Source organism: Odocoileus virginianus, chromosome 31 (assembly GCF_023699985.2).
Source record: "Odocoileus virginianus isolate 20LAN1187 ecotype Illinois chromosome 31, Ovbor_1.2, whole genome shotgun sequence".
NCBI lineage: Eukaryota > Metazoa > Chordata > Mammalia > Artiodactyla > Cervidae > Odocoileus > Odocoileus virginianus.
In genome coordinates this window covers 11,512,000-11,526,468 of record NC_069704.1, presented here as the reverse complement: position 1 = coordinate 11,526,468, position 14,469 = coordinate 11,512,000, and the positions used below count along the sequence as shown (strand labels likewise).

Sequence of the window (14,469 nt, the reverse complement as noted above, 5' to 3'; positions counted from 1 at the left end):
GCAATAGGTGCCCATTGTCTGAGCCGATGGTAACAGGACACGTCGGGTTGTTCTGTCTGTCCGCAAGCTTGCTGGCACCTTCCCAAACGAAAACACAGTCAATGTTCATGAATCAGCTCAGATGTGATCTCCTCTTCCTGAAGACTCAATGATCTCCACAAATGAATAGCTGGCTTTACTATAATTTTAGCCTCATAGCACTAGATGACGTTAGAGGTAAAGAACCCGCCCACCACCAATGCAGGAGACGTTAAGAGAAATGGGTTCAATCCCAGTGTTGGGAAGATCCCCTGGAAGAGGGCATGGCAACCCACTGTAGTATTCTTGCCTGGAGAATCCCATGGACAGAGGAGTCTGGCGGGCTACAGTCCATGCGGTCGAAGAGTGGACAGGACTGAAGCAATTCAGCATGCATGCACAGCACAGCACTATAATGCTATCAGCTTATAGCACTTATCTTACCTCTGATTTTATATATATATAGATAGGGCATAAAAACTTGAGAGTACTCTGACTTAAATTACGTCAAATCTACAGATCAATTGATGAAGTTTGTCATTTTTATGATTTTGAAACTTCCAACCCATGAACATGGTATGGATTTTAACATTAATTTAATAAAATATTCCAATTGTGTCCTTAAAAGTTTGCAAATATTTGGTATATTTATTCCTAGATAATTTATATTTTTTCACTATTTTAAGTAACACATTTTCTACAATTACAATAACTGTTGGTTGATTGTATTACATAATGCAATACAACTGATTTGTGTATACTGATTTTTGTACTAAGCAAACATCCTAAATTCTTTTATTAATTCTAATTTTTCTATAACTTTTGAATTCTCAATGAAGGTAGTATTTGTGAATAATGATAGTTTTGTCTCTTCTTTTCAAATCACTATGCCTTTTTTTCTTTCTTTTTCTTACCTAATTAATCTGGCAAGGATTTCCATTTTAATATTATACATAAGCCATCATTGTAATCTCCTTTATCTAAAAAGAGATACCATTTTTTACGTTTGCCATTAAAAATAAAGTTTTCCCTATGATTTTGAAGCTAATTTTTTTTAGATTACGGTAGTCTTCCATGATTAGTTTGCAAATCATAAAGAAATGTTCAATTTTATTTTTAAAAATTCTACACTATCAAAGTTACCATATTTTACCTCATTTTATTTGTAAGCATGGTGAGTAACAATTACAATAAAGTTTCTAGTATTTGAAACGTTAGACTAATCTGGCATTCCTTTAATTAATGCAACTGAGTCCTGATTAGTTAGTTTTTTAAGAATTTTTGCATCATGGTCATGAGTATGATGATCTATAATTTAGTATCCTTGTGAGAGGGTGGTATTATGACTATGTTAGCCTCATATCAATCATATTGCATTATTGCTGTTTTTTAATTGCTGAGTTATGTCTGACTTGTTGCAACGCCATGGACTGTAGCCACCAGGCTCCCCTGTCCGTGGGGTTTCCCCAAACAATACTGGAGTGGGCTGCCATGTCCTTCTCCAAGGAATCTTTTCGATCCAGGGACTGAACCCAAGTCTCCTACACTGCAGGTAGATTCCTTACCACTGGGCCACTAAGGAAGCCCGTGTACCATTGGAAATTAACGCATTATCTCCTATTTACACTTATGTGCTCAATCATGTTCAACTGTACAGACTGCAGCCTGTCAAGCTCCTCTCTCCTTGGAATTTTCCAGGCAAGGATACTGGAGGTGGTTGCCATTTCCTCCTCCAGGGGATCTTCCTGACCAGAGATCAAACCCACGTCTCCCGAGTCTGCTGCATTGCAGGCACATTCTTTACCACTTGAGCCATCAGGGAAGCCTGAAATTAAGTTTATAGTTAACACTTTAAACAGACAGACAGCATTTCATGTACATGAAGGACACAGGATTAACTCAAAGGACATAAAAACATATAGACAAAAGTACATAAATTTCTTAAGAGCTATGAAATTAAAACTATTTTAAATAGTGAATTGAATTTCAATTAATTAGTGAAAGCTCGTTTAAATAGAGAAATGTACCATGTTATGGTTTTAAAAACTTAAAATTGTAAAGATATAAACTCCTCCAAGTTGACTGATAGACTTATTGCAAACTCAATCAAAATCCGGCAGGTTTCATTGTGAGAGTTGATAAGCTGATTTTATGGAAATAAAGATCTAAGAATACCCAAAATATTCTTGAAAAAGTTGGGAGGACTTGCTTGACCAGATATCAAGACTTACTATAAATCTACAGTAATCAAGATGAGCTTCCTAGGTGGCATTCATGGTAAAGAATCTTCCTGCCAATGCAGGAGCCACAGGTTCAATCACTGATGTGGGAAGATCCCGCATGCCTCAGAGCAACTGAGCCCCTACCCCACAACTACTGAACCTGAGCTCTAGAGCCCAGGAGCTGCGACTACTGAGCCCACGTGTCACAGCTATGGAAGCTCCCACGCCCCTCCTCTGCAAGCCCATCTCTGCAACGAGAGAAGCCATCGCAATGAGAAGTCTGCGCAGCACAACTGGACAGTAGCCACTGCTCAAGGCAACTAGAAAAAAGGCCCACACAGCAACGAAGACCCAGCACAGCCACAAATAAATACATAAATAAAATTATTTTTAAAAAAAGATGAGACTCTGAAATCTAACAAACCTAGTTCTAAATCCAACTCCATCAGTCAGCCTTGTGACCCTGTGCTGGTTAATTAAGTGTTCTAAAAGTCAGTAGTTTTAAACTTCACTGCTCTTTGTATTCACCTGGAGAACTTTAAAAAAATACAGACGCCCACGTCCCACTTTCAGGGTTTCTGATTTAACTGGTCCAGATGGATGGTAGCCTCACAGTTGTAAAAGTTCCCAGGTGATGGGCTGAGAGCTACTGCTGTAAGGCCTAGTTTCCTTACCTGTGAAACGGTGATGATAACACTAATAATAATAGCTTATTGGAAGGTTGTTACAAACATAAAAATATGACAGTGCCTGGGATTCAATAACTTTAAACTCTTATTAAACTGCTCACTCTGTTAGGTTTTGAAGTTTGATTGAAATGTATACTGAAGAGTCACATAGATGACATTTTTAAGAAATGGGATTTGATGACAATCTGTATGCAAAGGAATTAAAGACGAGAACCCCAGTTGTCAGGCTCAGGGTAGGCAGGTGGGGGGAGGGGCAGGGGAGGAGGCACCGGGAGCGGGCGGCAGGGCAGAGAGAGGACAGGACATAGAAAAGGAAGCAGACCAGTCTTTTGACTTCAGTTATCTGGACACAATCTCCTTTACTCTCTGTTGTAATTTTCCAAGTTTATACAAGCAATTCAAAATCCAGTGAAAGGCTTGGCTTTATGTTGACTGGCCTACTGTGGGTGGAATCTTTGCAAAATGCTGGTGTCTTGTAGATATAATGTTCTCTTTGTTTGAAGATTTTGTTTTCTAACCAAGGAAATGATTAATTAAGCATGAATTCTCCCATCCCCCTCTATGATGTTCTAAACAGCTGATACTTATTTGGGATATGATAATGATTTTGCTTGGAATCCACAGTGATAAAGTATTTGTTTATTATCATGAGCATATTATATTCATGTTATATGATTTTCTAAGCCAATCAATAATCTTGCACTAGAAATTTACCTTCATGCAAACAAGATTTTTGAAAATTTACTTCTTAAACTCAGACATCAAAAAAATTTTTTCTCTAAAACACGTAATGAGTCAGGTACCCCCAAGTCCTAAAGAAAATAGTGTGAAATATCTATAGTTCATAATAACAGTAAATTTTCTTTAGGCAAATCGATCTGGCATTTTCAGAAACTACTTTTATTGAACTAGGTATTATATTTATTTCCTTAAAATGTCACTTAGCAAATAAACACTGAAGTAGAATGACCACTAAAATAATGTGTGAAGAAGAGATGCCTTAAACAAGGGAGGACCTTGTGGGGGTGGTGAGAACCATTAAGGGAATCTGTTGACTGGCTTGGTTCCCAGCTAGATTCCATCTAGACCACCTGTCAAATGCCAAGAAAAATAAGAGCATTCTGCAGAGGCCGGTATCTCCAGCTCTCTCCTCTGACCACCCTCCTTCCTGACCCCTTGACCCTCCCTGCAGGAGCTACTTTGAGCAACTGTGCCCAGCACCTGGGAGGCAAAGAGCTCTGCAGAGGCCAGCAAGTCAACATTCCCCCAGGAACACTGTGGCTAGAGTTCAACAAATTCAGCTGTGATCCTTCCACACCCTCCATCCAGGCTTGCACCCAAGCCCCTCCTTCTTCACTACTGAAAATTATACTGAAAGAACCCAGTCTCTCTTCTCATCCTTCCCCAGTGGGTCCCTGCTCTTCTTCCCTCCTCCATGCCTCCCATCTGTGAGGCTCTCCACTGTGCCTAGAGAAACTCCCGTTTCTATAAGGAACTAACTCCCTTTGGTCTACAAACAATTCCATAAGCATTCCCCCCAAATTATTAACAAGTGAAATTATTAGCTTTCTTTCCAAACCTCATTTCATTAGGCATCAACCTTAGATCACCCCTAAATCATCTAGACACCAACCTCGGAGTGAACAGGACCTCCTCTTCCCATCTGACTCTCATATCCAATCTGTGGCCATGTTTACAATTCTGTGTCCTCACCTAAATGATTTAAAAAGAAAACAGCAGTATTATTTATTGTGTTTTTACACTAGAATGCTGTGTTCTCCATATCTTAATTTTTTAATTAAGAAATAATTTCCTATTGAGTGATATTCAGATTTTTGACAGCAGCACCAAGTCTTCAAAGAATCTCTTATTTCTCACCAAGAACCATGTATCCCAGTCATATCTGAATAGTCTCCATTGTACAGATTCACTCCCAGACCTTTAATTATGTTGTTTCCTCATTATGTGGGATGCTCTCAACCTGGAGTTGTCAAGGTTTTTTGGAGACTTGGCTACTGCTGTCTGCTTTTACACCCATGTCTCCAGCATTTCACACAATGCACAGAAAGAGCTCAAGAAATGCTTGTTGTATTAAAAATAATAATAAAAATAAATTACTCAGTCCTTGGCACGGCATGTTTTCTTTAGGCTGATGGTCACCGTAGAAACAAATTCCTCAGTTTACACTGACTGGCCAAGCCAGAAAAGAGAAGATATGAAGAATGACAAGGAAGAACTCATGACAATTGTCATGCTGAGAGAGAATGAGAAACTCTCAGATTCTTCTTTCTCATGGGGTTAAAGAGCTGTCAGAGGTGGAGCGAAGCAACTGCAAACAGTTTGCTTCCCTATTAATCCTTCGGGGGAGAAAACCTGTTCCAGGCAGAGGATGGGACAGCTGCTGCTCTACCAAGCGCATTCCACAAAAGTCACAAGAAAATTGATGAGAATTCAAGTACTCTGATAGCAGTAGGAAGAAGCTGCCAACGAAAAACAGCAGGAGAAGGGAGTTGGAGACTTTTCTCTTAGAAAACGCAAGAATTAAACCACATGTATCAGGATGACCCAGTAAACAAAAGTTAGAGAAGACGGCATCAGATGCCTCTGGGACATTTATGCAGAGTGTAAACGTTGAACAATTAGGAAATTAAAATATAATAATCTCCTCTTTCTAGACCCCCACCTAGGTTGATTTTCAACACCTTGGATGAGATCATTTACCAAACGATAAAGCCCTTTGTGTTTGCTCCTTAGGAGTTTAGTGATTAAATTCATTTAGAAAATGAGTGAGAGGCTTTGGAGAGGACAGACATTCCTGCAAAGCAATGTGCAGACTCTTGGAGTAGCTAGATCTTCATGGGGGCTAAAGAAACCCCTTCCTTAGAAAAGGACAATATTTTGCAATACCTACCTGCAATGAAGTCACTGGGTGCTTGCTAAAAATTCAGATTTCTGGACTTCAACTCTTTTTTAGTGAGTCAAGGTTTACCCACAGAGCAGTGGCTCAGTGTTGAATAACTAGGATGTTTAAAAAACAAGACAAAACAGAACGAAACTCTCCTCTCCAGGTCTCATTCAGATCCAAATCAGATCCTCTGGTTTACGCTCCTGTTAAGATCTTTCATTTCCACACACAAAGATACAGTTTGTGAGGGCCAAATGCTTTTCAGCAAGTTTCCCTGGTGTCTACCACCTGGCTCAAGTCTGAGAAGAGGCTTAGAGGTGAGCCAAAAAGCTACCTGCTTGGAGGTTTCTCTTCTCTGAGACCATCATCTCTTGATCTCAGGTCTGAAGAATTGCAGACAGGAAACCCCTCCTAAGGTCCAGAGCCTCTGCCTCTCCTCTTGCACAGAATTGTCACCTTGAGGTTTGTGCTCCTAAAAACCCCTTATATTTATCACATTATCCCATTTAGTTTTCTCTTCTAGCAGATTTATGCATTTTTTAAATTTTGCTATCTAATTACTCTAATATACTCTTCCTGCTAAGCTCTAATTACTAAATTTATAAAAATAATTCATCATCTTTGTTTTTAATTTAGTGATAAAGCAATTACAGCAAATATTCATTACAGCATCTAGGTGGTGAATTTATTCATTTTCACTGTCCAGTCTTTTTTAAACATCCTGTATGTTTGAAGTTTTTCATAAAAAATATTATTGGGAGGGGAATGAATTCCAAAGGTACAGAAGCTAACAGAATAAAAAGTAAATTCTTCCTTTCTTCTTCTCTTCCTTCACTTATGTCAATCTAACTCCCAGAAGGTAATCACTGTTAATAATTTCTTATTCATTCTATCAGAAGTTGTCTATGAATATACAAGAACGTTTTTCTACTTGATGGTATATATCATGTGACATAAATGCATAAAAGCATAAAAACAAGTCTGAACTTGCGTTTTTTAGTTATCAGCATATCAGAGATCAGTCCACTTTTTAGTTGCTATATAAAATTCCTTTTCTTGCATATACATAAATTTGAGCATACCACATTGAGATATATACAGGCTATACAGATAGTTTACAGATTATATTTTGTTTACACAGTTATTTGTTTCATTGACACACACATATGCACACATGTCACAGTGACATATCTACTGCTGTCTTTTTATATTTATCAGGTACTTTTGTAGGATAAAATCCTGGAAAGGAGAATAATAGGTCCAAGTTTGCACTGAAATGCTTTAAGGTATTACCAAATTGACTCCTAAAAAGACACACTAATTTAAATATCTATGGAGTGTCTATTTTCGTATATTCTCAAATATATTTTCCAACTTTTTAATCTTTACTAATATAATAAGGGAAAAAAGAACTCTTGATTTTAACTTCATTTCTTTAAAAGTAAAAGAAATGAGTATCTTTTCACATGTCTGCCATCAGTTTGCGGTTTTTTCCATACATTGCTGACACATGTTCTCTACCTAAATTATATTAAGGTTTTCAGCTTTTCTTGTTGATTTATTTAAAAGCTCTTTGTGTATTAAAGAAATTAACCTATTTCCCATGTATGCCATAAAAAGATACTGTCAGCCAGACTCTTTGGCCTTTTTATCTTATTTGTAGTACTTATTTTCATTGTAGAAGTTAGGAGTGAGCTTTTACCACAAAAAGTTTCTTATGATCATTCAAACAATAAGTGATCATTACAATGAATTGGAACAACATAAAAATACTATATACACTTACATATGAAATCTAAATACAAACAAAAACTGAATTCACGGACACAGAGAAAAGATTAGTAGTTGCCAGGCAGGCGGTAGTGAGTGAGGGAATTGGGTGATGGTGGTCACGAGGTAAAAACTATCAGTTACAAGATAAATTCTGAGGATAAAGTGTATAGCTTGGTGACTACAGTTAACAATGTGTGTGTGTGTGTGTCTGTTAGTTGCTCAGTCATATCCGACTCTTTCCAACCCCATGGACTGTGGCCCGCAAGGCTCCTCTGTCCATGGAATTCTCCAGGCAAGGATACTGGAGTAGGTAGCCATTCCCTGCCCCAGGGGATCTTCCCAACCCGTGAATTGAACCCACATCTTCAACATTTTAAGCAAATTCTTTACCATCTGAACCATCAGTGAAGCAGGGAAGCCACAGTTAAAAATACTATATTGTATGTTGGAAAGCTTATTTGTGTGTGTGTGTATAGACAGACAGACATATAGAGTTAGACACATAGATATATGTAAAACAAATACAGATATAAAACAACCTAAATGTTTTGTCCACCTATATAATGAAATATCACGCATCCACTTAGAAAGTGTATTGTAGTTTATGACAAGTAAAAGCAGTTTACAAACTAGTATGTACTTACATATACATAATTCTTTGCAACTTACAGACTACATCCTGCCATGTGAGTCTTTCAAATCTGAAATATGTCATTTCACCATTCTGTAGATAGTAAAACTGAGAATCAGGAGCCAAGGAATTTCTCTGAATTCACAGTCAGTAAACGTGAGATCTGGGACTTAGAGTTTTTCTAACCCTAAGACACCTGATCTTTTCACCTCATCATACAGATGCAGAAGAATAACAAGAATACCTAGCAGTATTTATAGTCAGTGATATTTCTTCATAAGTATGTCAATTAAGTCTTTTGAATTACAGTTACAGTAGCACACGTCATGAAATTATACATTAATTCTCAAAATTCAAGTTCAAATTTTCACCATAATTCTAATGTACACATTTTACTGCATTTAAGCACATTCAAATTCCATCTTATGCGTTACAAAAGAAGTACTCAGTAGGGAATGTGTCTGGTGACACAGACCCAAATGATCCATTACTCCCTGTCACTTGTGAAATTATATCTATAAATGACTAATACATCACACAGTCCTAACTTGGGACCGTTTCAACATTAAGATAGGACTGAATTTTTCCTTCTGTCAGTTTGATTTTGTTTTCCATGGAAAGTTAAGCAGGAACACTTGCTGCTAAATGTCCCATTAGCATTTCCTGACCTTCTCCACAGTTGGCCTGCAATTGTGAACCTGCTGTGGCCACTGAGACACACAAAAGAAATGGAAAAAGCCGCTTAATGTCTGGAGTGGCCCAAAATGCCAAGGAACAGCCAAAGGATGAAATGTAAGTAAGCAGGGCCTGCTGGATGGCCAGAAATGAGAGACCCAAGGAACATGAAGACCGGGTTCGGGTTCACATCTGAACCCATACCATCATCTTCATCCTGCAAACCCTACCCCGCGCCCCCCACTACCAAACAAAACAAAACACCAAGGACACTTCTGGGAGAGCTGGTGACATCATATGTATTTACAAATCTCCCCTCCATAAAACAGACTATATTTTTTTTTAAAAAAGGAAACACAATTATTGAACAAAAGTAGTCTGTGGAAAATTTCCAGCCTCACAGTGCACTTCCACAACTATTGCATCCACATGCCACTGTTGAAAGAACTGTGTGGTGGAACGGAAAAAAACAAAGGAAGAAAATTGAGGGAAAACCCCAATATTCTCTAGTCTAGAGAAACAGATGTCTGCGGTGGGAGATGGGGATAAGAATAAATGCCCACGTACAGCCACTCCCCCTCCAATCGATATTTTTCCTTTCTATAAAAACAACATTCTGAGGCCCTAGGTATGAATGGGCAGGAGAGTTTCTTCTGAAACAGGTGTTGGGAACAAGGAAGGTGGCCAACACCAGAATTTAGCTCACCTACCTCCTTTTCCCAGCCCTTTTCTCTTGGCCTGCCTCTGCCATGGAGTCTGGAAAAGGTAATGACTCCCTTCCTCTGACTCCCAGCAATCAGGAGTGTGGCAGGAGACACACTCCAATCAAAGAAAAGGCGGCAGAAGTCTCTTGTGCTGCCTCTTCCTCTTCCCCCTTCTCCCTCCTGGGAGACATGAGAGCCTGGGGGTGCAGCAGACCTCACAGAAAGCAGCAAGGTGGAAAGACAGCAGGAGCCGCACCTGATGGTATCACTGAGTCACCCTGCCAGTCCTGGACTGATCACCCCTGGACCTTCTGTTTTCCGCTTAAGCTACAGTAGAGTTGCTTATGAGTACTTGAAATTGAAGACAATTTTAATACAACTAAATATCTCCTAGAGCCGAGCCCCTTTCTTACCGAGTGCCAACACCAGGAGAGTGGTGCCAGAAAAGAGGCAGGGAGACACAGCAGGGGGATTATAGCAAGAAAGATACATGATCAAATATGAGATGAGGCAGGAGAAGTGGAAAGGGAATAAAGAAGGTACAGATGTAAGAGGTACTCAGAAAAACCACACCCAAGTTTCCTCTTTTACTCCCAAACCCAAGCAAAATGAGAAAAGGAACATAAGTATGAAAGAAACCCTGCATTCGTGCTAAAAATTAAGAAGGATGCTTTTGTATGGCTTCCGAATGATTCTGATAAAACCAGACAGAAAGACAACAAAATCTAGAGACAGCACTTACAATCCTCTAATGAGAAGAAAAAAAAAAGGAAGTAAGCAACATTCTGGCAGAGCCCTCCTAACACTCACAAGTGTGGAGGGGAGAGGGCTGAGAGGAGGACAGCAGGGAGCAGAAGGGAGCACCCTTAGAATCATAGCTGTAGCCGTGGGCCAGCACCATTCAGACGCAGCTGTTCAAGGAGATCCCGGGCCCCATGCTTCTGTTCCGCCAAGCAGGAGCAGGCAGTGTGGCAAGACTTCTCCCCAGGGAGGCATGCCTTCTTTCTGAGGCCCTGGGCAGCAGAGCAAGAATGGAGGACAGCCAGGAGCCATGCCGCGTGGAGAGCTGTGCACAGTCAGCTCCAGAGAAAGAAGGTGAGGAGCAAACACTAAATTCTTACAGTCCAGGACTCTGTTCCTTTTCCTCTCATCTTAATTTGCTGGTAATGTAAATACAGGGCTTCCCAGGTGGTGAAAGTGGTAAAGAACCCACCTGCCAATGCAGGAGACACAAGAGACCTGGGTTTGATCCCTGGGTCGGGAAGATCCCCTGGAGCAGGAAATGGCAACCCACTCTAGTATTCTTGCCTGGAGAATCCCACAGACAGAACAGTCTGGAGGGCTACAGTCCATGAGGTTGCACAGAGCCAGGCATGACTGAAGTGAGTCAGCACGCAATGTAAATATACGCCATCAGGCCTCCAGCTTAAAATTATCATCATCAACAGATATACAGAGAAGAGATCAAAGGATAGTTCAGTCACCCTGTTTTTGGTTAAACAGGTAAACACCAAAAGTAAACAGACCTCTCTTTATTCGAGAAGATAAACAGAAGAAAAAAAGGAACCTATGAAATATGAGTCTATGAATATGAAAATATTCTGCAGAGGAAGCATATGCATTTGAAAAAGATTTATAACAGGAAGAAAAAAACTTCAGATGAATTTCCTGGTGCTTTCTACAAATTTAAGAAAATATAGACTAACGCTTACAGCCTCAAAAGCAGAGGCTGAGAAATTGCCAGAAAATGTTTTAAAAATCTGAATATAGTACAGCCATAATGTAGGGGGAAAATAACATAAGATAAACTTTCTTTGGAAGTGATGCATAGCATACAAAGTAGATGCATCCCAATGTTCATAGCAATATTATTTACAATAGCCAAGACATGGATGCAACCTAAACATCCATCAACAGATGAATTGATACAGAAGATGTGGTGTATACACACACACACACACACACACACACACACACACACAATGGAATATTACTCAGCCATAAAAAAGAATGAAGTAATGCCATCTGCAGCAACATCAATGGACCTAGAGATTATCATACTAAGTGAAGTAAGTCAGAAATAGAAAGACAAACACCATATGACATTACTGTTATGTAGAATCTAAAATATGATACAAATAAACTTATTTACAAAACAGAAAGACTCATAGACAAAGAAAACAAATTTACAGTTACCAAAGAGGAAAGGGGTATGGGAGGGATAAATTAGGAGTTTTGGATTAGCAGACACAAACTTCTACATACAAAGCAGATAAACTAGATCTTACTACATAGCACAGGGAGTGACATTCAGTATTCTGTAATAAACCATAATGGAAAAGAATATGGAAAAGAATATGTATATATATATGAATCACTTTGTTGTACACCAGGAACTAATACAACATTGCGAATCAATGATACTACAATTTTAAAACATATGTATATACTTAGAAAATATATATTTACATATATATGTAAAATCAAATTCATGGCATGGAAGAAAACAATGGACATTTTCTCAGACTTCAGAGAAAAAGATTAACAAGTCAAAATATCAAAAAATGACAAATCTAAATCACCAGTCTGATATATTCAATATATGGTGAAAAGAACGAACAGAACAAAAGCATTAAGCAAACAACAAACATAACAAAATAACAAAAATAACAAAAGTATTAAGCAATATAATAGGAAAAAGCTTTGTAATTGATTTTACAGATTCAAGCAAATCTACTAAAGAGATATCTCAATCATATTCTGCAGACATTTTTTAACTTCATGAATAGGAAAAAGAACCCCACAAATATTCAAAGGGGAAAAAAATGGATTCATTACTACTGGTCCGAAGTCCCTCAACTACAAGCAAAAGAACGTCAGATTATCTTAAGAAAAAATCTAACTTAAGCAAAAATAAAAGTTTTGATTCATGTCATCTGGGAAGTTCTGGGAAGTCCAAGATGAATTTGGTTTTACAGTAAGCTGAATTAGGTTCCACGTGGTTTCTTCAGAGCTATCTTCCTCTTTGCATTTCTCAATTCTGTGTGCCTCTGCTTGCCTTCATATTCATACCCATTCTTTTTCAATCTCTACATCTACATCTATCTACCTATCTATCTAAATATATCTACAGGTAAGTAGGCAGATAGATGTGTAGATACACTGGTGACTAAAAGCTAGATAGATAGGTAGACAGATAATGTAGACATGATTGATTGAAAGACCGACAAATAGACAAACAGAGACAAACAAATGATCTAGAGAGAGATAACTACCAGTACCCTCAGGAACCCGAGTCACAATGCTTACTAACCAAACCTAGCAGAAAAAACTCTGTCTTCCAACTCGTTATATCAATCTCAGGGGAGTTTCAACTGGCCCTGGTTGAGTCAGGATCCCACCTGAGAAGCAGTCACTACCTTCAGTGACTGGCAGGGTGGGGAGAGGTCAAGGCTGGCATAGAATGAGGCTCAACAGAACCATGTGGATTTTCCTAATGAAACCAGAAAAACTAAATGAGAAAAACACTTACTACGACCATTTACTAGATAGCAAGAAAGAATACTCACTGTGGCCCCAGACTGATACAGCAATAAGCACCATGCAATTTTTTTTCCAGTTTTTTGGGAAAACACAATAAAAAGAAATCCACATATAGGCAACATGGCATGTGTGAAAGTAACAGAAATGCATTCTCAGGTATGCCAAGGACCCAGATTGATCCCACCTGAAATAAATTGCTCAAAGAACTTTAACAGATGGGAAATAAAGATGGCAGAACAATTAACAGATGGGAAATAAAGACAGCCAATGAATAATAAACATAGGTTTAAACCACACAAGATTTAAACAAATCCTTGCTTTTTTCCCACTATTAAATAGTTTTGATTTAGAGAAAGTAGGTCCAAAATGAGGCCAAAGAACAGGCACAAATCCTAAATAAGAGAGAGAGAAGGCTGAATGAAAGATTATTGCAAACCGTGAGTTAGAGTATAAGCTAAAGAGACAGGTACATCAGATATGATGATGAGGCTAAGGTGTGGTCCTGGAGTGGGTACCGAGTCATTCAAGGTTAAAATGTCCGGGAGGGAATTCCCTGGTGGTCTAGTGGTTAGGACTCTGTGTTTTCACTGCCAAGGGAGTGGGTTCAATCCTTGGTCAAGGAACTAAGGATTCATTCCTTGGTTGCTCCTGACATGGGACGTAGCCAAAGAGAGAGAGAGAGAGAGATTAAAAAGAATAGAGTTTGTCAAGTAAGTAATGAATATTTCAGAGGGCACCCCGGAAAGGTTTGGGAAGGTGAGGGAAGTAGAACGAACTTGGCTCGTGCAAGAGAACTACACTACACTGACAGCAAGCAAGCAAGTATGGGAACAAACAAGACAAGAAGGGTTAACTTTTGAGGGGTGGCCCCGGTGGGTAAGGATGCAAGCACTGGTAGGGTTAGGACTCCGCTGTCCATGTGGTTCTGGGAAAACTGACACTCAGCAGCTACAGGCGTCTCTCCTATTCCTGCTGCCAGATGTTACCTGCAGCACAAGAATCGTCAGCCTGGGACAGAACAGGCCCTTATATCCAGCACTAGCAATACAGAGCCCTCTTGTTCTTGTGTCCTGATCCAGAGGTCAGGATTTGGTCTTAGAATCAGGAGCCAGTCCTGCTCTCAATCTTGGCACTTCTCCATACTCTTGCCAATCATATTTTTCATCTTTCAAGAGGAAGCCCTTTGAGAGCTGAGTTGACCTCTTGTATCCTCAGGCAAACAACCGCGAGGATTTGGCCCATGCTTTACCAAACAGCCTGGGTTCTCAGAATGCTGAGGGCTCACTGTGCCAGCGGTTTCTCATTCTTG

The 14,469-nt window shown here is 39.2% G+C and overlaps 1 long non-coding RNA gene across 1 annotated transcript in view; it reads right to left on the bottom strand.

Annotated features, from left to right (window-relative positions):
- Positions 1–14,469, bottom strand: part of LOC110126070 (uncharacterized) — a 185,592-nt gene that overhangs the window by 106,550 nt on the left and 64,573 nt on the right. The window contains exon 5 of the long non-coding RNA XR_011484937.1: positions 4,563–4,642. This is a non-coding gene — a long non-coding RNA (uncharacterized lncRNA). The remainder of the gene's footprint in view (positions 1–4,562; positions 4,643–14,469) is intronic.